This window comes from Choloepus didactylus, chromosome 7, assembly GCF_015220235.1.
Source record: "Choloepus didactylus isolate mChoDid1 chromosome 7, mChoDid1.pri, whole genome shotgun sequence".
Lineage (NCBI taxonomy): Eukaryota > Metazoa > Chordata > Mammalia > Pilosa > Megalonychidae > Choloepus > Choloepus didactylus.
The window spans coordinates 73,605,266-73,633,155 of record NC_051313.1 but is presented as its reverse complement, the minus strand read 5'-3'; the positions used below and the strand labels follow the sequence as shown (position 1 = coordinate 73,633,155).

The following is a 27,890-nucleotide window of genomic DNA, read 5'->3' as shown; positions in this document are numbered from 1 at the left end:
TTAACTAAAACAGTCTGTTGACGGCTTAAAATAAACCTGCCTTTTTCCATTTAGCATTTTATCAAATGAATGTAATTCCATTTGCTGATGAATTTAGTTCAGCTTCAAGGGAATTTTTCTCTTCTTCATGGGGAGGCTGAAGAATCAGAACTGTCATGCCAAAGAAAGAAAAGCAAGCCTAGGGAGAAAAAACAGTCTGATGTTTACATGGGTAAAGTAAAAGTATCTTTGTCAATTTCACCCTTACCCTACTGATTTTTACTGTGCAGAATGTTAATTGAAATTGAAATTCTATTTCTGCTTTTGCATTATGATGTTTAGGTTGGTTGATTACAAAGCATTAATTAATTGAAGTGACAGCTCTGACGATTACTATTGTTATTATATATGCACTTGTCTTATTTTTATTTCTAGCACTTGGATATGCCCTAAAATTTTATTAGTCTCAAGTCACAGTGCATTGTGCCTTTGCCAGGGTTCAAAAGTAAAGGCACTGGTCAGTATATAATCTGGCAAGGGGGGAGGAATGTACAATAATCAGCAATGAGAAGAGTCATTATTTTCTTAGAGGAGACAACTGCAACTTGAAATAAATTGTTCTGTTTGATGGATATGAAGTATAGCTCTGCTTCTGTATGTATATGTAGACATTTTGTGTCCAAGGACTATAGGAATATTTGCTAAATAAAGAAACTTTAAAGTGTCTTTAAAGACTGACAGCTTAAAAACAAAGTCATCTATGCAGTTAAAGCACTGTGTAGCTACAGAATCAATAAGCAGAAGAGGATTTGACTGAGCATAATATAGTTCGAATTGGTTCCCCATTATCTTTCATTTGTCTCCTCATTTGGAAATAAACAGTGAAAACCAGCACTAATGGCAAGTTGCAACACTATTTAAATTCCCACTTTATTTTCCCCAGAGCAAATTCCTAAATGTTAACCATCATGAAGCAATCAAGCTGACACTTTGGCTGTGTAGAATTTTACATTTTTCCCTAGGGAATAAAGATACAACGACTATAAAACATGTTCCTGATAAACCCATGCCTTTTGATTCCTGCTCTGTTTGTATTTTGAAAAAATAATCTCGATACATTGTCTTTAGAAGTAGAAATAACTGATACAAAATTGATAGACATTTTACATTATACATTGTAAGATAGCTGCTCCCATGTTTTAATATTCTTTTGCTATATTAATTTGAGTTCTTCATTGCTAAGCCAGGTCTTGGTGCTGGTCAGCCACTTTGGAAAATGACATTATCTCTTGCAGTGTCAAATTCAGTGTTTGAAAGAGTTAGTATATTTTCAAAACACCCAAGTTAGTTTCCAAGTAAAGAAAATCCGAGTTGAATGGGTGATGGGTGTATTTGACGTTGATCCTGATGGTGGGATTTCTTTGTCTGTTGAAGGAAGACTTGATGACTAGCATCCTCCTCTGTCCCCCTTGCATGCAGAGGCGATCCCTGAAACAATTATAGGAGCTTCCTCTGGGACCCATTGCTCAGAGGGGCAGTTGCCTTAGAGCTTTATGAATTACAGTCCAAAGGCTGAGGGAAACCGGAGATGAAATCCTGTAGAAATTCCAGGGTCTGGCACTTGAGCAACTACAAACAACTAACTTCCTTTTCTCAGATGAAATAAAGAGCAAGGTCGGTCATGGCCAGATTGTAGAAGGAAGCCTCATCTACAAGTCATTCCATCAAACTTTTTAAAATAGAAAATTGTAAAACCTTGTCATTGGTGTGCTTTTTGATGTCAGTATTCTGGGTATAATAGTATACTTGGCATACTATTCTACTGAATAGTCCTTCCCTTCATTCCAAAAGAGCTTACACATATTAGAAGACTTTTATTCTTCATGTAAAATTACATTTTCCCCACTTTTAATCTTAATAAAAATAAAAACCTCATCAGTAAGCATTTATTGAGGGCATGATATTAGTTTATTGCTATCCTAAGTCCTGTAAATGAATTAACTTGTTTAATTCTTACACTGATGTAAGGAAGTGGAATAATGTTCTAAGTCTTTCCGGTGCTCTATAGATTAAGAAAACACAGCACACCCATGGTAAGAATAGACTAATTAGCCAGGATTCAGAAACCTCTCTAAAGCCATGACCAATGTGGCCTGTACTGGCAAGGAAATCCCTAGAGTCCACTCCCTGAGAAGGTCTATGAAAGCCATATACATGAGGACGTAAACAGACTCAGTATCCAAATGTCCCTAATAATACCCATGCCTCTAGTTTTTGAGACTTCCCAAATAATCAGTCTTTACAACTAGGAATTATCATTTTCTAAAGCCCATGCTCTTAGTAATTATAGTAGATCCTAGAATACTACATCTTTGTAATGAGATGAGTCCTTTGAAACTGGGGGATGTAAACTCCTTTGTTAATTATATACTGAGATTGAAATGTAGGCTAATTTCAATTTAACCACTCAGGGCAACAAAATTTGTTGTTTGAGGGAATTGGGAGTCTAATTCCCATTATAATGATGAGGAGCTAAAGTATAGAGATTTGCAAGTATAATATTATAAGTTTTTAGGATAATTTGGGATTAGTCCTTTCCAGATTTGATGGGTGGACTTGATAAGAATGTCTTTGGCTTTCAGCTCTAGGATGTGATGTTAGTCTTTTGTGTACTGGGAATATCATGGGGAAAATACTCTATTGTAAGATTTGCTCCTTAAAGCTGGATTAGATCACCACTGAAAGCACCCATATGAGTCTGAAACAGAAAGGACATTCCTTTCTTAGATCTACAATGGTATGGTTGCCTGAAAAAAAAACGGTGTGATTGTCTTGTACTTGCATAGAGAGAGAGAGAGGTTTCTATACATATATACACAAGTATATTCATACATACATATATAAACATATATGTAAAAACATATACACACAAATTCACACATGGAAGCTTCTTAGTACCAAATATAGTAACATGAAAGAGTGCTTTGGTGATGCGAAAAGATACTCTTTCAATGCAGGGTCTAAGATGCACTGCCTAACTCAGTAACCACTAACCATCTGTGGTTATTTAAATTTAAATATAAATTAATTTAATTTAATCAATTAAATTTAAAATTCACCTCCTCAGCTGCATTAGTCACATTTATAGCACTCAATAGCTGCATGTGGCTAATAGTCACCATATTGGACAGCAGAGACATAAAATTCTTCCATCGTTTCAGAAAGTTCAGTTGGACTGCGCTGGTCCGGAAGTTAGGGGGACATTTTTAAAGTGCATTTAATTAGAGCATTTAAATCTTATCCTTTCAATAAAGTCTTCCCTGAAATAATTTCTGTTGTAGATAACTAAAAGTAGGCTATTTTATTATGCTACCCACATAGTGATTCAATTTTTAATTAGAAGTTGATGAAGTTATTTCATTTACTACAGTATCATTTGCACCACATTTTCCAACTGCATTAAGAAGTCAAATTATCTCACAGAAGATAACAAAAGACAGGGAATTTACTCAGCAGTCTAGAAAAAAATAAATATATGTGAGGTTTCTATATGTGTGTGCATGTATACTTTGACTGAAAACCAAAGTTGAGGACACATTCTAAAGTGAAATGCTATCCATAACTATGCATATCCATGCAGCATTGCTAAGAAGATCAGTGGGTGGTTTTAGAAGAAAGTGGGTGGGAAGTCCAATGACCATCACCCACTTTCAACCCACATAGGGAGTCACCCTAAGCCAAATTAGAAGGAGGTCCAAGAGACATCCTATGTCACTGTCTCTGAACAGAAATTAGCTAACAGGGGACTTACTACAGAAGTGCCCTTGGGATCACCACCTGTGGAAGAGAAGGATTGAAGCAGGACTGAGCAGAGGGAGAAGTTGAGCTGCAGTGCAGTCTCAGTGAAGGCCTGGTCTATCCAACAGAGAGCTCTGTATCTGAAATGACTTTTCAGAGTTGTCATAAGTCAGGGCAAGGGGGCTAGGCAATTATACTCCTGCATCTACAGTCATTGGATGCCAGCTGCTCTGCAAGGAGGCTTAACCTTGAATGAGACAATTCTCTTCACCTGAGGCAATTAGTTTTGAAGGTGCTGATAACTGAGGGATGGGGGTAAATTTCTGTCCTGAAGGAGATACTGGGGTGCACATCACAGCATCCACTACAGTTCATCTTTTGTCCTATTTGGATCTTTGTATGAATTATAGGAACATCTCCTCCAGGGTGTCCCTATACTGGAGTAAGTGAAGACACTGAAGTATAAGCTTAGGAGGGTGAAAATTCTTGATAATACCTTTGTAAGAAATGCATTCATCCCATCAGAACAACCCAAGCTGTTCCCTGGAATTGGATGGAGAAGAGTTTGAGAAAGTCAACCAAAATGTATTCATTTTACCAGATTTGACGCTGCATCCTAGGCTGGAAGTTTGTTATTCTGAATGTTTTCCTTCTCATTTATAGATTTTAAATTGTTATGGATAGAAGAGGAAGTGAAAAAATGAGAGAGGAACCAGAAATTTTGCCCACTCTGTCTTTAGATGCCCTATGTGATGCAGTGATATTAGGGCAAGGGGAAGGAAGGACTAATGTTATCTGCCTCCAGTGGGGTCTGTTCTCCAGGTAGATGCTCAAAGAAAGAAAACCAGGTGCCAAGACACTGAGAAGCACTGAAGGAGCTACCAGATTCTTTCTGTCATGCCACATTATTTAATTAGCTGCAGATCACTTGTCACTGCCTGATTTTTAAAAATTATTTGTCAACCACTCCCACTAGAATATAAAATCATAAGAAAATAGATTTTATTTTTCTTGTTCAATGTTCTCTCTTCAATGCCTAGTATAGTGCCTAGCATGCAGTTGGGGATCAATAAATGTTCGATGAATTAGTAAATCTATCAATCATGAATTGAAGAGGCTTTGTCTAGTCACGTTAAGTTAGACATTTATTTAACATACATTAAACCATCTAGGCTTTTAGGCAAAACTTTTTGTTTACCCTTACATCTATTCAAGATATTACCTCTTGAGTAAGTTAGCTACAATGTTCTTGAAATAGCCTGTATTAACAACAACAAAGCATCAACAAAACCCAGAAATAATAGAACTGATTTAGAAGACCAGACTATATTCTTGTACACCGTAGTTGGGCAATGAGTGAGTTCCCAATTTAGAAGGGAAGAGAGAATATCACCATATTCTTGGAGTCTTATTTAAACTTGAATTTCTAACCATTCCTGATAATGTGTACTACTGCAACTTTCAAATAATAAAGCACATAAAAAGTGAATTGTTTTCTCATCACCCAAGATTATTATAATTCTTTGCAATACTTGGATTCTATTAGTAAGTCAAGGGCCAGGTACTCAGCCATACTCTCATGAGAAGTATGATCCCCTCACAGAGAACAGCAGCAAATAACTGGGGACAATAACACAACCTACCACAAGGCACTTTTGCTAATGGTTAAATAAACAGCTCTCCCTCTCTTCTATATGTCTTGTTGTAATGTAGCTGGTTCATAGGTAATACTTTTATCCCTGACTAGAAAAAGAAATCTCTTTTTAAAAATGTTTGAGGTATTTGGTTCTTCAAAATTATAAACACTAGGCCACGTGGTTTCTGGAGCCTGTTAGCCTTGATTTAGGCTCAGCTGTTCTGGTTGCCCTCCTAATGTAATTTGAATCTGTAGAATGAATACAAAGCAGAAAAACTTGTTCATAGCTCTGTCTACTCTAATCTCAGAGAACCTGGCCTTAAGTAAGAAGTTTGTCACAATGATCTGAGTGTTTTAAATAGAAAGGATTGAAGTGTTATCTCAGGCCATGGGAACAGAGCAAGAGTAAATGCCACTGGGAATGTGTACAAGAGATGATCACCTTTTCTTCTTCATTACCAAGGTATTTCAAAGAAAGGTGTTTGGTAGTCACTTTATTCTGTATATTTAAATGTAGCATTAGACTCCACTTTTAGAAGAAACCTTGTTAATCGACAGGGCACCCAGAAATGATACCTATGAAACAGGTGTTTTTATCTCCATTTTGTAAAAAAAGCCAATGAGGCATAGAGAGGTTAAGCACCTGGCCCAGAGTCACACAGGTCTCAATAGCCAGAGCTGGGGTTTGAACGTGAGTCTTCCTGATCCCAGATTTACACAGGGATTTGGGGGGCATCCTCCTAGCCATATCACTAAGAAGCATTTGTCAGGTGATCCTAAAGCATTTGTCAGATCCTTTGCTAAATGCACTGCCTACCTTAGCTCATTTATCCTTATTTCTTCCTCTTTTATGACTAAGGAAATGGGATCTTAGAGAAGCTAAGTAACTTGTGCAGGAATCACTGCTAATAAGTGTTGGGAATTCGAAGCCAAGTCTAACTCTGAAGCCACTGTTCATAACTACTTAGTAATCTCTACTGTTACAGCTTTTCCTTGATGCTTAACATCTGCATCTAAAACTAGGGCTGCCCTGAAGTGGAGAGAGGCAGTAAACCTGAAGTTATACCAGAATAGCAAGTAAAAAAGGAAACAAAGTTGATTCTTCACTTCCACGGAATCACTTGAGAAACAAGGTTTGGGATTGGATGCTGGTGTAGGTTTATGGTGGAAATGAGAACATTAAATGAGAATTAGAAAAGAAAACCACTTAATCATGAAATAAAAATGGATTCTTGTTCCAGAAGCTCAGTTACTAATTTCGCTTTTCATATCTAATTTTTTTTTTAAGCATGCTTATTTTTACTCTAATCCAGTTGGAGCAAGCTTATGATTAAAGTGGCATTTACTACGTTGGATGATTTTCATACTGATTAGTCAGGGATGTCTAGGACAGAGAAAGACCCTTTGGTTCCATGCACATCCAATGTCTCATAACGTGACAGAAACAGTAAATTCAGCCTTGGGTTGGAGACAGTGTGAGTCACAGGCATTTATAAATGGTGAGCCATGGTAGAACCAGGGAGCTGAGTTTACTGGGAAATATTCATTGCCAGGAGGCTATGTTCATTATATTTTAGTCAGTTGACTATTAGAAGAGACAGAGAAAGAAAAATGAAAACAGTTTATTAGAGGATGACTGAACAGATCACAATTGCATGCAATTCAAGCACATCTAGTACTAAAATGTATATTCTGATTGAATATTTGGAGTGCCTTAGAGCCGATCTTTTTTTAAAGAACTGTTACCTCCCCCAACCCACCCAAAAATATAGTAAGATATAAAAGTGCGTCCTTAACAAAGTTGACTCCAAGGGGGTTGGTATATGATTTCTTACTATTTCAGCTAGAGGTATGTACCAAGCTGTGTAGCTGATGTCCAGATTATCACTGCAATACTTAGAAATCCTTCCCCCAAAGAATCATTCCCAATTCCTATATTGCTAGAATGGTGCCCAGAATTTAAATATTAGCCCCACCTTTTGCTACTCATTTTAATTGAGAATGCAAAACTCTTTGATATTGGCTTAGCTGGAAAAACTGGCAGAAAAACTGACAGATTTCTCTATATGGCAAACAGTTCTTCAAAACTCCAGCTAAGGCAGAATGGAGGCAAAACTATTTGCTGTTGATCAACCAGTTGGCATCATGGTTGGGGGCTCAAGGAAGGTAGTTTTCTGGCCATTGTGAAAGCGCCCCTTAGGACAACTGATTTTTCAGGATAAAATGATAAAACACTTATTTTACTCATTCTGCTCTGCCACCACTGAAGAGAATATAAAGAATTCTAAGCCTAATTTTAAAGAAAGAGTGACTATTCATCCTCATTTATTATGCCAAATTAGAGTCTCAAGTAGAGAACTAAAGGCTCTTCTCTAATCCTTACTCCTTTCTTTATTTAAATCTTGGAGCCTGATTGTAAATCTGGGTATCCTGAACTTACAGTCAGTCCTCAGATGGTTGGGATCATTATGAATCTCCTCTCCTGTAATATGCCGCTGCTTTATATCAAGAATGACCCCAATCATAGAGTTTTATGAGTATTTAGAAGAGATTTGAAAACGAGGGCGGGTGGGGGAGTGGGGGGGGGCAGTGCATGGTAATTCTGTCCTGCCACAAACAAATCAATCTGTGATTTGTGTATTGAGACTTGCCTGGAGAGATTTAGGCAATTAAGAATTGGAACCCCTTAATTAGGATGAAAAAGACTCAGGGATGGTAGATGTAGATGCTGATGAGTTCCAGAAGGGCTCTCAGTGATTGGAAGAGTTGGGTCATCAATGCAGTGTAGTGTGGAACATTTCATTACCAAACACTTTAATCATCCCCAGAGCTTTCCTGGCCTGGCTCCTCATGAGCCCTCATCTCAGGGGCCCGTTTCTTCTGGTGTGGTTTTGGGTGCATTTGGTGGGTGAATGGCCCTGCTTTCCCCCACTGGAACTAAAGAGGGCATATCGAATACCACACCTTCAAGAGCTTGCCCTGGACTTTGTCAGCAGTATGGCTTTTATAACCATTGATCATAGGCAAGGAAGAATTCCCTGCCCCTCTCTTGTCAGGTACCCCGCTGCTGTCCAAGTGTACCCTCTGCAGCTGAGTGGTTTTATACATCCTTTTTGTTTGGAACAGCCTCCCCTATCCTCTACACCTAAATCCCTCCAGTTCTTGGACAGGGAGCTTGAGCTTCACCTCCTTCTGGCAAGAATCCACATGTTACTGTCAAGTTTCTTTGTCCTTTTTAAATTTAATTGTGAATTCCTTGATTACATGGTCTTGTAACTCCCCAGATACTGAACGCAATACTTACAAGGAGACTTCAATTAAAATGGAAAAACAGTGAAGCACATTTGAAATACTTGCTATTTTGGAACTCAGGAAAGCAGATATCTAATAGCAAACAGAAAAGTATGATTCAATGTCTAGATTTTTTTTAATGTAAACACTCTAAGTAAAGGAGTGCATTTAGGAAATTTAAAATACTGTTTTATTATAAATAGAAAACTAAAAGGAAGGTTGGCTGGGTTTGCATGGGAGAGAATTAAGAGCATGAGAATTAAGATTTTCTTTTTGGTATACTAGAAAAATAAACAATAATCTGAAATGTTCAGCTCCTGTGCAATATTAACAAACCTTATCCTGTTGTTGGATATTCTCTCTGCCAACTTTCTAAAATGATCTAAAAAATTACTAACATTTTTAGCTTTATTTCCTCTGCCACTGTTGTTTTATATATTACCCTATAGGCATCTTATTATGTTCTTGCCTGTGGGGAATAATTCTACCTAAATATTAACAATAGTCATTTGAGCACAGTATTTCATGAACATTTTAATCCCTGTTTTTTTGAAAACCACCCATTACTTTTATTGTTTTTTATTTTTTTATTAGAGAAATTGTAGGTTTACAGAAAAATCCTGCATAAAATACAGAGTTCCCATATACTACCCTATTATTAACACCTTTTATTAGTGTGGTACATTTGCTGCAATTGATGAAAGAACATTTTTATAATGATACTATTAACTATAGTCCAGTCATGGCTTACTCAAGGGTTCACTGTGTGTGTTGTACAGTACTAGGATATTTTTGTAAAATTTTTTTCTAGTAACATATATACAACCTAAAATTTACCATTTTTAATCACATCCAAATACATATTTCAGTGCTGTTAATTATGTTCACAGTGTTGTGCTACCGTCATCATCCATTACCAAAATTTTTCTATCATCCAAAATAGAAACTACAATTTCAGCGTTAGCTCCCCATTCCCTACACCTGTAATGGCCCCTGACAATCTATATTCTAGATTATGACTCTATGAGTTTGCTTATTCTAATTATTTCATATCAGTGAGGTCATACAATATTTGTCCTACTGTGTCTGGCTTATTTCACTCAACCTGATGTCTTCAAGGTTCATCTATGTTGCAGCATTTATCAGAACTTCATTCTTTTATATAGACAAATAATATACATGTGTTTAAATACCACATATTGTTTATACATTCATCAGTTGATGGGCATATGGGTTGATTCCATTTTTTTCAATTTTGATTAATGCTGCTATGAACATCAGGGTCCAAATATCTTTTTGAATACCTGCTTTCAATTCTTTTGGGTATATGCCTACAAGTGGGACTGGCAGGTCATAGGGTAATTCTGTATTTGACTTTCTTTCACAGTGGCTGCACCATTTTACAAATCCACCAACAGTGAATGAATGTTCTTATTCCTCCACATCCTCTCCAACATTTGTAATTTCCATTTTTCTAATATTATCCATTCTGTATCTTATTGTGGTTTGATTTGTATTTCTCTAATGGCTTATGATGTTGAGCATTTTTTCATGTCCTTTTTGGCCATTTGTATATCTTCTTTGGAGAAATGTCTATTCAAGTCTTTTGCCCATTTTAAAATTGGATTGTTTGTCTTTTTGTTGTTGAGTTGTAGAATTTCTTTATATATTCTGGATATTAAACCCTTATAGGAAATGTGGCTTCCAAATATTTTATCCCATTCTGTAGGTTGTCTTTTTACTTTCATGATAAAGTCCTTTAAAGCATAAAAGTTTTTAATTTTCAGGAGATTTATCTTTTTTGTTGTTATTGTTGCTTGTGCCTTGGGTATAAAGTCTAAGAAACCATTGCTTATCACAAGGTGTGAAGATGCTTCCCTATGTTTTCTTCTAGGAGTTTTATAGTTCTGATTCTTATATTTAGGTCTAAAATCCATTTTGAGTTAATTTTGGTATATGGTGTGAGGTAGGGTTCCACCTTCATTCTTTTGCATATAGACATCCAGTTTTCCAAGGACCAATTGTTGAAGAGTCTGTTCTTTCCCAATTCAACGGACTTGGCACCCTTGTCAAAAATCTGTTGGCTGCAAATTTGAGGGTTGATTTATGAACTCTCAATTCCATTCCATAAATCTGTTTTTTGCCAGTACCATGCTATTCTCATTACTATGGCTCTGCAGTAAGTTTTAATATCAGGAAGTATGAGTCCTCCAACTTCTTTCTTCTTTTTCAAGTTGGATTTGGCTATTTGGGGCCCCTTACCCTCCCAAATAAGTTTGATGAATGGCTTTTCCATTTCTGCAAAGAAGGCAGTTGAAATTTGGATTGGGATTGTGTTGAATCTCTAAGTCCCCTTGGGTAGAATTCATATCTTAATATTTAGTCTTCCAATCTGTCCATGGACATGGAATGTTCTTTAATGTATTTTGGTCTTATTTGATTTCTTTCAGCAATATTTTGTAGTTTTCTGTGTAAAAGTCTTTTATATCCTTAGATTGCTACTGTAAATTAATTTTTTTCTTGATTTCTCCCTCAGATTGTTCATTATTAGCATATAAAAACACTACCAATTTTGGGGTATTGATCTTTATCCCACTGTTTTACTGAATTAATTTATCAGCTCTAAGAGCTTTGTTGTGGCTTTTTCAGAATTTTCTGTATCATGTAATCTATAAATAGGGAGTTTTTATTCTTCCTTTCCAATTTTCATGCTTTTTTTTTTTTTTCCTTGCCTAATAGCTCTGGCTGGAACTTCTAGTTCAATTATGAATAACAGTAGCAACAGTGGGCATGCATGTCTTGTTCCTGATCTTAAAGGGAAAACTCTTGGTCTTTCTTCATTAAGTAGGTGTTAGGCATGGGTTTTTCATATATGCCCTTTATCATGTTGAGGAAGTTTCCTTCTATTCCTAGTTTTCTATTTTTATCAAGAAGAGATGCTGGGTTTTGTCACATGCCTTTTCTGAATCAATTGAGATCATCATGTGTTTTTATCCTTTGTTCTGATAATGTGGAATAATACTGTAATTGATTTTCTTTTGTTGAAAGATTTACCTGGGATAAATCTAACTTGGTCATGGTATATAATTATTTTAATGTGCTGTTTGGATTCAATTTGCTAATATCCTGTTAAGAATTTTTCTATCTATGCTCATAAGAGATGCTGGGTTGTAATTTTCTTTTCTTGTGTTATCTTTATCTGGCTTTGGTATAAGATGATGTTCGCTACTTAGTATGAGTTAGGCAATGTTCCTGCCTCTTCAATTTTTTGTAAGACTTTGGGTGAGATTGGTGTTAATTCTTCTTGGAATGTGTATTAGTTAGGATTCTCTATGAAAACAGAACCAACAAGAGATATCTGTAAATATAAGATTTTATAAAAGTGTCTCACACAACTGTGGGAATGCACAAGTCCAAATTCCGTAGGGCAAGAAGCAAACTGGCAAGTCCAATGAACATGTTCAATGAACTCCTCAGGAGACACTAGCTAGCTGAAGAAATGAATGTTCTTTCTCTTCTCCCTTAAAGGCTTCAACTGGTTGGATTAATTTCAGCTGATTGATTTCTCTCATTGCAGAAGACACACCCTTCATTGATATAATCAGCTGCAATGCAGTCAATTAACTGATGATTTAATAAACCAGACTTCTGGTTTATTAACCAGCCATAAGTGTCCTTGCAGTAATGGTTAGGCCAGTGCTTGTTTGACCAGACACCTGCGCTCCATCACCTGGCCTAGTTGACACATAATCCTAACCATCACAGAAATGTTTTGTAACATTTCTTTGTGAAGCTATCTGGTCCCGGATTTTTTGGGGGGAGGGAGGGGGGAGGTTTTTAATTACTGGTTCAATCTCTTTATTAGCTGTTTGTTTGTTGAGATCTTCTATTTCTTCTTGAGTTAAGTGTAGGTAGTTTGTGTGATTCTAGGAGTTCGTCTGTTTTCTCAAGGATATCTAATTTGTTGGCATATGTTCATAGTCTCTTCTAATAGTCCTTTTTATTTCTGTGGGATCAGTATCAATGTCACCCTTTTCATTTTTACTTTAGTTATTTTCTGTCCTCGCTCCTTTTTGTTTGTTAGTCTAGCAAAATATTGTCAATTTTATTGCTCTTTGAAACAACCAACTTATGTTTTTGTTGATTTCCTCTACAACAAACAGTATCTCCACTTTACTCTTTATTATTTTGTTCCTTCTGCTCACTTTGGGTTTAGTTTGCTCTTCTTTTTCTGGATCCTCCAGTTTTGAGGGTAAGTCTCTGATTTGAGATCAGTCTTCCTTTTGTTATGTTTTGTTTTGATTTAAGATTTTTTAAAACTTTTTTTATTGTGAAATATAACCTATTTGCAGAAAAGTGATACATTTCAAGGTATAGTTTAACCTATAATTTTAGGATGGTATGGGTTACAGTTTCACAATTTCAGGTGTTTCCTTCTAGCTGTTCCAATACATTAGAGACTAAAAAGAAATATCTATATAATGATTCAGTAGTCATAATCAATTGTTAAATCCTATCTTCTCTGTTATAACTCCTCATTTGATCATTTGCTCAACTTCAGGGAAATTTGGGCAATGACCATTCTAACTTCGTCATGTTGAAAAGGAGTGTCTACATTATGTGGTAGGGGGATGCAATTGGTTGATGTTCTTGGAGAAAATGGTACCCTTCAATTTTTGGGCTTATCTGGCATAGGAACAATCTGGAGGTTTTATGTTTCTGAAAAATAAACCTGCTGAGTGAAACTTTTATAAAGTCTCGGATAGAGCCCAGGCTTGGCATACCATGGCAATTTGCAATATCTAGCTGAAGCTTGCATAAGAGTAACTGTTCTGGTTTGCTAAAGCTGCTGAAATGCAAAATACCAGAATTGGATTGGCTTTTCCAATGGGGGTTTATTAGTTCATGAATTTACACTTCTAGGGCAATGAAAATGTCCCAATTAAAGCATCAATAGGATGATATCTTCTCTGAAGAAAACCTGATGGCATCTGGGATTCCTCTGTCACATGGGAAGGCACATGGCCAGAATCTGCTGGGCCTCTCCTGGGATTAGCTTCTGGTTTCCTTTGCTTTCTCCAAAATGTCTCTGGGTTTCTGTCTTAGCTTCTCTCTCTCAGCTCCAGCTCCTGTGTGTCCTGCTTTTTTCTGCCACGGCAGAAAAGTGTCTGGGGATCCTCTCTTGACTTCTCCAGGGCAAACTCTGGATTTCATTTCTTAGCTTCTCTCCTGGTTCTGGTTTCAGTGGCAGTCTCCAAAATGTCTCTGGGTGTTTTCTCTCTAAGCATCTCTGAGCTTCTTTCTGTCTGTGAGCTCTCTTAAAGGACTCCAATAAAATAATTAAGACCCACCTTGAATGGGCAGGGTCACATCTCCATGGAAATAATCTAATCAAAAAGCCCCACCCACAGTAAGCCTGCACCCACAAGATTGGATTAAAATAACATGGTACATAATAGACTCAAACCAGCAGAGTAACCTCCAGAATAGCCTCTCAACTATATTTGAAATCTCTTAGTCACAGAAACCATATTTTGTTACAATTCTTTACCCCCTTTTGTTCAAGAAGACATTGCCAATCCCACAATGCCAGGGCTATGCTTAACCCTGGCATTCTTCCTTTTTTAATGTAAACATTTAGAGATGTAAAATTTCCTCCCAGCTTCTGTTGCATCCCATAAATTTTGGTATGTTGTATTTTCATTTTCATTCACCTCAAGATATTTCCTAATTTTTCTTGTGATTTCTATTTTGACCCATTGGTTATTTAAGAATAAGTTGCTTAACTTCCACATATATGTGAATTTTCCATTTCTCCCTCTGTTATTGATTTCTAGGTTCATACTGTTTTAGTTGAGAAAGATTAATGGTATGACTTCAATATTTTTTAAATTATTGAGACTTTTTTTGTGACCTAATATATGGTCTTCCTGGAGAATGAGCCATTTGAGAAGATTGTGTATTCTGCTTTTTTTGGGGGGTGGGGGTGGGGGTGGCGTGTTCTATGTATGTCTGTTATGTCTATTATTTTCTTATTAATTTTCTACCTAGATGTGTTCTATCCATTATTGAAAGTGGTATATTATTAATGTTGAACCATCTATTTCTCTTTTCAAATATGTCAATATTTGGTTCCTCTATTTTTGGGCTCTGCTGTTAGGTACATATATATTTACAATTTTTATGTCTTTTTGTTAAATTGATCCCTTGAGCAGTATATAATGACCTTTGTCCCTTGTAATACTTTTTGACATAAAGTCTATTTTATCTGATATTATTACAGCTTCCCCAGCTCTCTTTTGTTTATTAGTTGCATGGTATATTTTTTCTATCCTTTCACTTTCAGTCTGCTTATGTCCTTGAATTTAATATGAGTCTCTTGAAAATAGCATATAGTTGGGTCATGCTTTTTTATCTGTTCTGCCAATCTCTGCCTTTTAACTGGAGAGTTTAATCCATTTACATTTAAAGTTACTATTGATAATTCAGGACTTTCTTCTGCCTTTTTGCTATTTAGATTTTGCAAGTCTTTACCTTTTTTACCCTCAATTCTTCCATGAATGCCTACTCTCATGTTTATTTGATTTTTTTGTTTGCTATCATAATTGAATCCCTTCTCATTATTTTATGGATGTATTTTTCATACATTTTCTTTTTGGTTACTGTGGAGTTAAAATTTAACATCCTAAATATGTAACAGTAATTTTCATTTGATACCAATTTGACTTTAATAGCCTACAGATACACTGGTCCTATACACCTCTGTCCCCATACCTTTTTTTTGTACTTGCTACAAATTATATCTTTGTTCATTGTATGTCTAAAACTACAGATTTATCATTTCTTCTTATGCATTTGCATTTTGAACCTGTAAGAATTAGTAAGTGGAATTACATGCTAAAAAATACAATAGTCCTGGCATTTATAGTTACTGATTTGATTACCTTTTCAAAGGGTCTTTATTTCTTTTTGGTGCTTTGATTCATTGTCTAGTGTCCTTTCCTTTCAGCCTGAAGAACTCCCTTTTAGCTTTGCTTACTGGGAAGTTCTAGTGATAACAAACTCCCTCAGCTTTTGTTTATCTGAAAATGTCTTAATCTCTTCCTCAATTTTTTAATGCAATTTTATTTAGATATACTCACACACCATATAATCCATCCAAAGTATACAATCACTGGCACACAGTATCATCATATAGTTATGCATTCATTGCCACAATCAATTTTTGAGGATTTTCATTACTCCCAAATAAAGAAAAACAATATAGAAAATAAAAATAATATAAAAAGAACACCTAAACTATCCCATACTCCTTATGCACCCCCCATTATTTATATATTTTTTGTGATTATTTTATTACTCATCTGCCCATACACTGGTTTAAAAGAGTGTGAATCACCAGGTTTTCTCTATCACATAGTCACATGATAAAAGCTATATGGTTATATGATTATCATCAAGAATCAAGTCTACTGAATTACCATTCAACTTATGTAGGTATTTCCTTCCAGCTATTCTAATACATTAGAAATTAAAAAGGAATATCTATATAATGTGTAAGAATAGCCTCCAGATTGATTTATTGACTCTATTTGAGAACTCTCAGTCACTGAAACTTTATTTTGTTTCATTTCTTTTCCCCCTTTTGATCAAGAAGGCTTTCTCAATCTCATGATATCAAGGCCAGGCTCATCACTGGGAGTCCTGTCCCATACTGCCAGGGAGACTTACATTCCTGGGAGTCATGTCCCATGTAGGAGGGAGGGTAGTGAGTTTACCTGCAGAGTTGGCTGAGAGAAAGAGGCCACATCTTAGCAACAGAAGAGGTTCTCCAGGGGTGACTCTTAGGCATAATTATAAGTAGCCTTAGCTTCTCCTTTGCAAGAATAAATTTCATATAAGGGCAAGTCCCTAGATCTAGGGCTTGACTTATTAAACTGGGATTCCCTAATACTCATGGAAAATCAGGAATTCCTCAGGTGAGGAAGTTTAATATTTCAATATTTTCCCCCATTCCCTCAAGGGGACTTTGCAAATACTTATGTATTTTCTGCCCAAAGTACTCTGGGGTGCATTGGGGTATCATATTAACCTGTACAGAATAATGTGATCTCATTCCCCATTCTAGGATCCATGCAACCACATTGTTTAAATAAACTGACCATATGGGTTATATTAGAAAGTGGGCTACAGAGAATATAAATTTTATAACAAATAAACCTCTCTTAGGTAACAGTCAAAACTCAGGAATAGGTGTACCCTGTAAGAGCTTACAATTTACAAACTTTTACAACAAGCCTCATTGAACACTTTGTACTTCTGCATTGTCGATTGTCCAATCTCTGTCCATATCCTATCCTCTGATACCTATGCTCTTGAATTCAATTCTCAGCATTTGCTCATTATAGTAAGTTTATATTGGTGAGGACTTCCAACAATTCTCCTTTTGTTTCTGGCTTATTTCACTCAACATAATATCCTCAAGATTTGTTCACCTAGTTTCGTACCCCATGACTTCATTCCTTTTTGCAGCTGTTCAATATTCCACTGCATGTATACACCATATTTTGCCCTTCTGTTCACCTGTTGATGAACCTTTAGGCACCTCCATTCATGGCAAATCATGAATACTGCTGCCATAAGCACCAGTGTGTAAATGTCTATTTGTGTCCCTGCTTTCAGTTCTTCCAAGCATATACCTGCACCATTCTACTTCCCTACCAACAATGAATAGGTATATCTCTCTCCACATCTTCTCCAGCACTTGTATATTTCTGTTTATTTTTTAAACAGTTTTATTCACCCACCATGCAATCCATCCTGAGTGAACAATCAATAGCACCCACTATAATTGCATAATTATGCTTTCACCACCACAATCTGTCTAAGAATATTTCCATTTCTTCTGCAGAATAAAGAAGAGGAAGAAAAAAAATAAAATATAATAAAATAAAATGAAAATGGAGAAACAACAACAAGAATCCCATACCGCTCCCTTATATACCTCTCAACATCAGTTTTGGTGTATTGCCTTTGTTACAATTAATGGAAGAATATTATATTACTCTTAAGAATAGACCCTAGTTTTCATTGATTGTGTTTTCCCCATATACCATCCCATTTTCAACACCTTGCAATATTGACATTCGCTTGTTCTCCCTCACATAAAAACTTTCTTATATTTCTATGTTTAATCACCATCATTGTCCACTCTAGTTTTTCCTGAGTTATACAGTCCCAGTTTTATCCTCTGTCTTTCCTTCTGGTATCATATATGCCCCTAGCCTTCCTCTATTAAACATACTCACACTCAGCTTTGTTCATTATGCTTACAATATTGTGCTACCTTCAGATAGTGTTTTGCTATCCATTTCTGGATCTTTACAATCAATCCTGTTGGACATTCTCTACTCCTTCAGCATCAAATGCCCAATCTCTACCCTCTTTCTACCTCCTGATAACCTGTGTTCTTAACTAAAACTTTCAGAGTTTGCTCATTATTGTTAGTTCATATTAGTGAGACCATACAGTATTTGTCTTTTTGTTCTAGCTAATTTTGCTCAACATAATGTCCTCAAGGTTCTCTTCCTCAATTTTCAAAGAAAGTCTCACCAGATATAAAATTCTTGGTTGGGAATTGTTTTGTCTCAGCGCTTTAACTATTTCAATCCACTGCCTTCTTGCCTCAGTAGTTTCTGATGAAGAATAGACAATCTAATTGGGACCCCTTTGTACACAACACATTATTTTCTCTTGCAGCTTTCAGAACTCTCTCCATGTCCTTTGCATTCAACAGTTTGATCAATTTGTGACAGGATATATTTTTCTTCAAGTTTATCTTTTTTGGTGTTTTCTGGGCTTCTCGAGTTGCATAGTCATGCATATTCATGCTCTCTGCTAGGTTTGAGAAGTTTTCTTTCATTATTTCCTTGAATAGTCTTTCTGCCCCTTTCTCTATATCTTCTCCTCTGGGACTCCCATAATGCATATGCTTGATAGTGTCCCAGAAGTCTCTTGGGCTATTTTCTCTTTTTATAGTTCTTTTTCTTTCTGCTGCTCAGCCTGACTCGCTTCAATTGTTTTGTCTTTGAATTTGCTAATTCTTTCTTCTACCAGCTCCAGGCTGCTGTTGAAACCCTCCTGGGAATTATTCATTTCAGTTATTGTAGCCTTCAACTCCAGTACTCCTATTTGGTTCCTTTTAAAAATTTCTATCTTTTTATTGAGATTCTCATATTGTTCATTCATTATTTTCCTGATATCCTTTAGTTCTTTCTCTGTATTTTCCTTCATTTGCTTGAGCATATTGAGGACAATTTTTTAAAGTATTTATCTAGTATGTCCACAATCTGATCTTCACTGATGTTTTCTGGATTTGTATTCTCTTCCTTTGGATGGTGTTTTAGTTTCCTAGGCAAATGAAAGCAGACACCATGAAATGGGTTGGGTTAACCATGAGAATTTAGTAGCTTACAGTTTTGAAGCTGAGGAAAATGTCCAAACCAAGCCATCATCAAGGCGATGCTTTCTTCCCAAAGACCAGCTGGAAGTGATCCTTGATTCCTCTGCCACATGGCAAGGCATGTGGCAGCGTCTGCTGGTCTCTCCCTTCACTTACGGTTTTGCTGCTTTCAGCTTCTTGCTTCTGTGACTTTCTCTCTCTGTCTGTATTCTTCCCACTTACAAAGAACTCCAGTAAGAGGATTAAGACCCATCCTGATTGAGGTGATCACACTGTAACTGAAGTAACCTCATCAAAAGACCTACTTACAATGGGTTTATATCCAGAGGGATGGATTAGACTTAAGAACACATGTTTCTGGGGGTACATACTGCTTCAAACCAACATAGCTGGGCACTCATTTCCAGTTTATTTGTTTTTCTTATAATCTTTTGTTGCATACTGTATATTTTAATATTTGAAAATGTCAACTGTAGTATTTGGTTCCCAGGCTCTCTGTTTCTTGAGTTTGTATACAGATAGTGATATGACAGCAGTTTTCTTAAGTGTCAGGAGCTAAAAATACCAAACAAACTAATGCAAAGAGAACCTTTTACAGTCTTTGCAGATTGGCTTTGCTTTGGCTGGTGCTGTACCTCAGTGTTCAGCCCAGCTATCAAGAACGTCAGCCCAAAGTGAATGCAAAGTGCAGTGTCCTCCTGTCTTTTCTGAGCCTGTGTCTTGTCCTGGGCTTGTGCTTGCTAGTGGCCTCAGGAGTTCCCCTATTTACAGGAATTTGAATGACCCCTCTCCTCTCCAGGGAAGAGACCTTTGCTCCCTCCTGGGTGCTCCCCCACAGCACTTAAAACAGGTAAGCCTTTGCCCCAGGCTGTCCAACTCAATTGTTTCTTATACCATTTTCCCTGTCTCAAGCTGCTTTTGCTTGGAGGGCAAATTTGGGGGTGGGGAAAGGTGGGGGGACTAGAAAGTTTCCCTGGTCAGTCTTTCTCTGCTGGAACAAGGCCAGGGACCCAGAAAAGGACCATCAGCAGGCTCCAAACTGCCCTGGGGAGGGGGTGAAGGAGGGGCCAGCAAGGGTGCCAGGAGCTTCTCCTATGGATCTTTGAAACTGTGTTTTCTTGATTCAGCAATGCCCAGTAAATGCAACTTTTTCACTTCTCTTGGTAGATTTGAGGACGGGTACTATCTTTAAGGTTCTCTGCCCCTGTTGCCCAGGCAGGTAGGAAACTATGCCACCCTCAGAGCTGGGACCCCAGCAATCTGAAGTAGCTGATCAAAAGCAGCCATCTGCTATTAGATTGCACACCCTTGATCTCGGGGAACAAGGTGTGTATAGCCACCCTGGCACCAGCAAGCTGTTCCAGGGGTTGGGGTTGAGTACCTCACTGCTTCCTGCAGCAAGACTGGGGGGTGGGTGATGGTAATCACTGCCCAGAGAGTGCAGTTCACTAGTATCTACCTCAATTTACCAGCCTCTTCTCCTGTTCTTCCCTGGGTGCTGCACAGTGTTCCACTAGACTCCAGAGTTTCACAATAGTTGGTTCAGGCAGTTCCTGCTTGTTTAATAGTTGTTCTCATGGAGAGACTGAGTCCTGGAGCTACCTACTTCACCATCTTCCAAGAAGCTCTCTTACTCTGTTTTCTGAGTTGACGTTTTTCATGCTTTTTGCAATATAATTTTCAGTAGGAAAAAAAGCTTTTATGCATACAGTGCTACGTCCAGAAAATGGAATTTTCAAGACATTTTGTTTCTTTGATCTATAACTACAATTTCAAAATAGGAATTTATACCCAGGAAAACATGCAATGTGGGAGCAGGTTTGCCACTGTAGGTATGATCAGATGTCCCAAAATATTTCTATTTTTTTTTTTTAGTTTGACAGAATATATTTATGTATTCAAAATTTCATCCTATTTATTGAGATTGTTTTTCCTCATTGTTCCTTTGTGTCCGCTGAACTAAATATATGATTTCAGTATGTTTTTTGGTTGGACCCCCAAGAAATGGCCGCATCAAACAGGTTTGAAGCATGCAAAACTGTTAGCAGAAGCCAGGAGAAAATCTTTAGAAGCCTGATAAGCTATGTCTCGCACACTCACACACAAACATTGAAGATAAAAAAGAAACTGCATTTTGCACCCTCCACTGAGATATCGGTGGTAGGTAGTATAATGCTGGGGAGCCAGAGCACTTATCGGGGATCAATGCAGCAGCATGGAGGTGAGGGAGAGCCAAGGACATCTGGAGCTGCTTTGTTGCAGCCGAAGGAGCAGGATCACCACCCCCAGCCTCATGCTGTTGCTGCAGCTTGGAAACTATCTGCAAAGTTAGCCCTAAATAATAATTTTTTAAAATCTGAAGGGAGACAGCCTTTTTAGTGTGTGAGTTTTCTGGTCATTAGATCCAAAGACAAGCTCAGCTGCTGTTTCAAAAACATAACAGATAGCTGCAGGCTTAGCTCTTCCCCCTGATGGCTGCTCACATTGATTTGCTCCATAGATTGATTGCTTTTGGCATTTGCACCCTCTTGAACAACAGGAGAAAGAAAATCCAGTGGCTGGGCCAAATTCACAAATGATGAATGTGGAAGACGCATATGGCATCACACTGACTTGCAATGTATAACAGAACTTAAAAGTAGTAACAGCTGGATTAGAGTTTTAAAATTAGGGCTGTATTATTAATGGGGAAATTAATGGGGAAATGGAAGTCTGAGAGGGAGATTAAAAAACTATTTGAAATGAATTGGGTTTCATGATGTACCTTGGGGTGGCAGCCACCACTGGGACATGACTGCTCTTGTCCCTTGTCAGAACACTTTTGCTCAACTTTTTTTACTCAACTTTTGCTGTGTCTCAGCTTGCAGCAAGGGAACTCTAATAAGGAACAGCACAAAATCATGTCTGTATTTATTGTGGGAATTTTAAGCACATTGTCTAGTAAATCTCATACTGTCTTCTTCATGAAGCTATCCAGGAGAAATTCTTCACAAACTTTACAGAAGGGAAAATTACGTTCTCCTGAGAAATGGTGATATTTCTCTTGTACGGACATAGAAGCTTATGACTGCCAGGATTTCCTTCCTGCTTTGGCTCCAAAAAAGGCAAAGGATTAAGTTTTCTGTTAGTATGGGACCTTACATGTACATTGATGGTCAATACTTTTATTCCTGGCTTCATTTTGCTATTCTAGTCTTATTTTCCATTTAGGTTTATCTCTTTTTCTCCTTTTTTGTTGTATGCATGTTTTGCAATGAGGCAGAGTATGAATGAAAGGTAAGTAAAAGTTATCTTCTTTTTAATGTGTTTGTTATTTAAATTTTGCCCAAATGGTGTTGTAGTTATGAAAGAAAATATCCTTACTTTTTAAGAGATGGATACTGAAGTGTATCTGGGGTTAAATGACATGGAGCTGAAATTCGCTTTAAATGCTACAACAACAAAAGGGATAGCAAAAGCAACAATGGAAAAATTTGAAAATTGTTGAATCTAAGTGGCTTGTTTACTATTCTCTCAAAATCTGAATTTAAATATTTCAAAAATTTACACTCCATACCTACCAAGCAACAAATCTCCCCTCCTGTCATCCCTCTCGTAACCTCTAATCTACTTCGTATCTTATGAATTTTCTACTTTTAGATATTTCATATCTAGAGTTTTTAATTAGAAAATACTCTCCATTTGAATCAAATCTGATATAGTGGGACCAAGCTTTTTGTTTGCTTGACAGAGAAGTTTCCATCAGAAAACTGTTTGCTTACTAGTTATTGTGTATATTCTTCTGAAATTGGTTTGGTTGTTTTTTGGTTTTTAATTTTTTTTTTTCTTTCCTTCCCTCTTCAGTTGAAGCTTCATGTCATAAAATCCAAGAGATAATGAAGAAGGCAAATCTGAAATCCAAGACTATATAAGGTACACCAAACTACACGTATAAACCATTCACGTATGATAGAAACACTCTGTTTTCCACCTTGATTACCCAAATAAGCACTTCTGAACTTCCATTTTTCTTCTCCACCCAACTGAGATCCAGATCTGGGAATTTAAAATTTAAAGACACTCATAGGGTTGTTTCATGACAGAATTGCTATACCAACTTGCAAAGGTCAACACAGATGCCATCCTTGTGCTATAGAGATGTCATTAACACTATTGAGGTGGTTACTTTGTTTGTGTCCCATGTGGTTCTATCAACAGTTTGTGCTTACCTGTATAAAACTTAAAATTTGAGATAAGGACTGGAATTTAAATGAGTGTTAGGAAAGAATGCATCTTGGTTAAAATATAAGTGTAAAAAGTCTGTTACAGGCGCTTAAGCTGCCCACTAAGGGAAATGGTGATGTTAAGAGAAATTGGCCGTACGGCTTTAGAGAGCATTGTCTGGCAGCTGATGAAAACAGAGGAGGAGAAAAACATCTGATTTCTTCTCATCTCACACTGATAAAATGGTTGAATAAATGCATTTTGTTTATGGCCACAGAAAGCACAGGGGATTTCATCTCTCCAAGTGCTCTCATACAATTCTTAAGGCTTTTCTTCTGGTCCTGATGTTTTATTTCTTAACACCTGCTGGATCAGCAAGCACCCACAAAGATCATTTATCAGAATTGTCTGGAAGGATTCTGACTGTGAACCTTGATCACAAAGCAGCCCTTAGGCTACTGAAAATAAAGCGTTCTGATTGTTTTCAGCATTATCCTCCAATTTTTATTGTCTATGTCCACATTCTACATTCTGTATGCACTTTTTACAAAGAATCTGAAAGTGCTATCTTTATTATGATCGACAGTGGCAGTATTTCACTTAAAAAGCAGTGCTGTTCATATCATTGCTTAATAAGCTTTGAGGAAATATTAGGTTAAACCATAGGAAATTGTATTTTTACATATCAAAAATGGTCAAATATTGAGAATTTTATATGCATCAACTTGCAATGATTCTCATTAACATACACAAAGTATCCCGTGTGTTAGTTTCCTTTTTACGTTCCTAGATCGACCCCAGGCAGTTTCTGTCTGTCATGGCCTGATGGGCAGATGCTGATTTCCCGTGTGTCGTCCACGCTCCGGAGCCACGAGGGCAGAGCTGCAGGAGCCAAGACCCACGGTTCATCGCCCTGCCTGGTGGGAGCTGACGGAGTTCCCTGAAATTTGCAGTGAACCCTTTGGTATCCACGTTTCTTAATTTCATTCCCTCTTGTTGAGAAAGGTTGAATAGCCACAGAGACTACCAAGGCTGTTAATCCCCAAGGAGATTATTTCCCTCACATTCTAAATCCCGTCATCATAGGCCATGATTCTCACTTTATAAATGTATGCGTTTATAACACACACTTAACAAGGTCAATTCTACTCAGTGATGAATGACTTAAATAGCCATTTTTTATATTAAAAAAAAACATTACATAGATTACATGCAAAAATCACATGAATTTTTAAGATAAAATATGATATTTCAAAGACGTGTTCTGCTTTTAGAGCTATTGCCAACCCCAGAACCAAGGGTTGGGAGTTTACTCTCCTCTGCCATCAAAAAGGGACTTTAGTGGAAAGTTTGAGACCTCAAGTGTAGAAATGAAATTCTATGAAATGCATAGAAGCAGCAGCAAAACCTATCCAACACTTTGAGAGCTTTATTATAAAATTAGCACATAATGGGAACTTTATACTTTTTGGAATGAGGGTATATATAATGATGATGATGATGATGACAATAACAACAATAAAAAGCGATGCAAAAGCTATTATGTATTAAATTCTTACAATGGACCAGGCAAAGTATTAGTGCACAAGTATTAGGCAACAAACTATTTCCTACAGGCCAAACTCAGCCACTGCCTGTTTTTGTAAATAAAGTTTTACTGGGGCCGTACCATACTAAAGCATTTATGTATTGTCTATGGCTGCTTTTATGCTTCAGCAGCATACTTGAGTAACTAGTTGCAATAGAGACTTTATGATCCCCAAAGCCTAAACTTATTTACTGTCTGGCTCTTTACAGAAGAAGTTTAATTCTCATAACAAGCCTATAATGGAGATTTTATTATTAACTTCATTTTACTGATGAGAAAATGAAGCACAGATAGGATACAGAACTTATCCAGGGCCATAGAGCAAATCAGTGGCAGGGCAAGGATTTGAATCTATCCATCTGTCTTGAATACCTCATTTATACAGATCCTGCAGATAAGAGGAAATATATTCAAAGTTAGCTTAAAGTATGAATGTGAAAACCTTGTGGATCATACTGCCTTTATCCAGTGTAAGGATGGATGAATAGAAAAATGGGGACAAAAACTAAATGAAAATTAGGGTGGGATGGGGGGACAATTTTGATGTTCTTTTTTACTTCTATGTATGATCGTACTTTGAACAGTTGAATGTACACCATGGTTGATTGTATGGTATGTGAATAAATCTCAATAAAACTGAATTTAATTTAAAAAAAAAGATAGATCCTAACTTGGTAGCTCCCTAGTAGGTAATGGTAATATATCTATAACAAAGAAGATGTCAGCCACATCACAGGAGTGATCAACAAGAAACCTAAAACATTAGAACTAATAGCATCTGAGAAAATCTGCACAGCCCCGCTCAAGCCTGCCCTCTTGCCCCAGTGGGAAGTTAGAAGACTCCCGAGACATCTGAACAGAGCCCTGTTGAAACCACTTGCTGCAGCCAAAGCCTTCTCTTCCTGAATATGGTCCATGTAACCCAGTTCCATGGTTTGCACTCCCTCAAGTTGTTCTCTTCTATTCTAACGCCATCCCCAATACCCACAACAAGTCAGGGAATTCAGATACTGTCTGGAAAGATGCCAAGAACAGTGGGGAGTATCAGATTTGTACTGGTGGCCCATGACAATAGCATTCTTTTAACTTAATATTAGAGGTTCCAGCACTCCTCTGCCCCTGGCCCGCCGCGCGCGGGGCTCCTCCATCAGGTGGGTGCTGGCGGGGAGCACGCAGCTACCTGGGCTGTGCAGCATAGGGAGACTGCCAAGCCCTGGTCTAGGACCAGGCCAGGTTGTCACAACACAAGAGCCCAGCTGAGCCCCCAGACGTCAGGGCTGCTTCTCTCTTTCTTATGACCTTGGGTGCTCTGGAGCCCTCAGAATGCTTGCCAAGGCAACAAGGAATTTTCTTAGTGAAGTAGATGCTGGTGGGAACCTGATTACAGTATCAAACTCGAATGACTCTCATAAGTTACAACTTCTAAGTCTAGTCATGAAAAAGAAGAGATTCTGGTGCTGGCAGACACCCAAGCAGCAGTTTTTATCCATCACCCTTGGAGATGTACTCACAGAAGACCAGTTTCTGAGTCCAGTGGTCGTGGAGTCGGAATTTGTGAAGTAAGTATGAGGGCAAATTTGAAAACCACGTGACTGGGACCATCCAGTCGGCCCTGGGGAAGGTCAAACTGAATGTTGGAGGGAAAGTCCTTGTGGAGAGTCTGTCTTCCTTTGGAACCCTGAGGAAGAGGGGGTGGACTTGCAGCAGCTCATCAGAGACTCTGTCTAGAGAAGAATAAACCTGAAAAGTCCTGTGCTACAGCAGGTGCTGGAGAGGATGAATGAGGTCCTGTGCGTCTTGACACAGAAGATAGTGATGTCACAGAAGTGCATGATATCTGAGCACATTCAGATTAAGGAGAAGTGTGGCGGCTTGGTGGGGATCTAGACCAAGCCTGTGCAGGTGTCAGTGACGGAGGACGGGAACATCATAAAGGACATGACGTGGTGCTGGAGATCCCGGCTTCCACCATCATTGCCTATGGCATTGTTGAGTTACATGTGAAATTGGATGGCCAGTTTGAATTCTGTCTCCTGCAAGGGAAGTGTCGTGGCTTTGAGCACGAGAAGTGAAGGGACTCTGTCTACTTGGATCCCATGGTATTTAGAAAGTTTGCCTTTGTGGACTTGCCAGATGCCGGGCATGGGATGTCTTCCCAGGAAGGGCAGTTAAGTGCTTTAAAACAAGAATCTCTACTCTTGGAGAAGAATTTCAACCCTTTGTGGAGCTGCTGGAGCAGCAACAGACAGCTTTGAACAACATCCTCCAGACAGTCCTATTTAATGATGAATTACTTGTCGTTCTGGAAAGAGTGTTTGATGGATGATGTGGTCAGCGGCCTTGCAGCCCCAATGGAGGTGCTGGGGGGGCTGGAGCCCCGGTAGTAGAAGGACCTCACAGCCTTCCTGAGGCAGGTGGGGTACCGTGTGCAGGGTGGGAGTCTGAGGCAGGAGTACGTAGGCAGCAATCAGAAGCTCTTTACAGCGGCCTACTTCTTGAAATGACAGATAATGTAGCAGCTCTGCTGGGCACTTGCTGTAAGCTCCAGATTATTCCTACTCTCCGTCACTTGCTCTATTAGATGATGGAGTATCTCATCTTGAAGACCCAACCTTAGCTCCTCTGAAAGATACAGAAATGTTTGGGATTGTGCATCATTTGTTTGCCTTAGTCGACATTAACATGGAGACACGGCAGTCATCTGTGAACGCTGTCATCCTGAAGGACCCCAGTGTTTATCTCCTCATTCTTCACATAACCCTGAATGGACTCTGTGCTTTAGGCAGAGAACATTAGTATGGTCATATGTGAATTAAAAGTGCACATTATGGGCCAAGCTTGGTATTTGTCAGCATATGTGCTGATGCTACTTTGGAGTTTAGGTCAGCCCCACCTTAAAGTTGTTCAATGGAATGAAATAAAATGGTTTAGTA

General features: G+C 37.8%; 1 pseudogene; it reads left to right on the top strand.

Annotated features, from left to right (window-relative positions):
• Window positions 1-24: 24 nt before the first annotated feature.
• Window positions 25-27,888, top strand: LOC119540976 (annotated as a pseudogene).
• The last annotated feature ends 2 nt before the right edge of the window (window positions 27,889-27,890 follow it).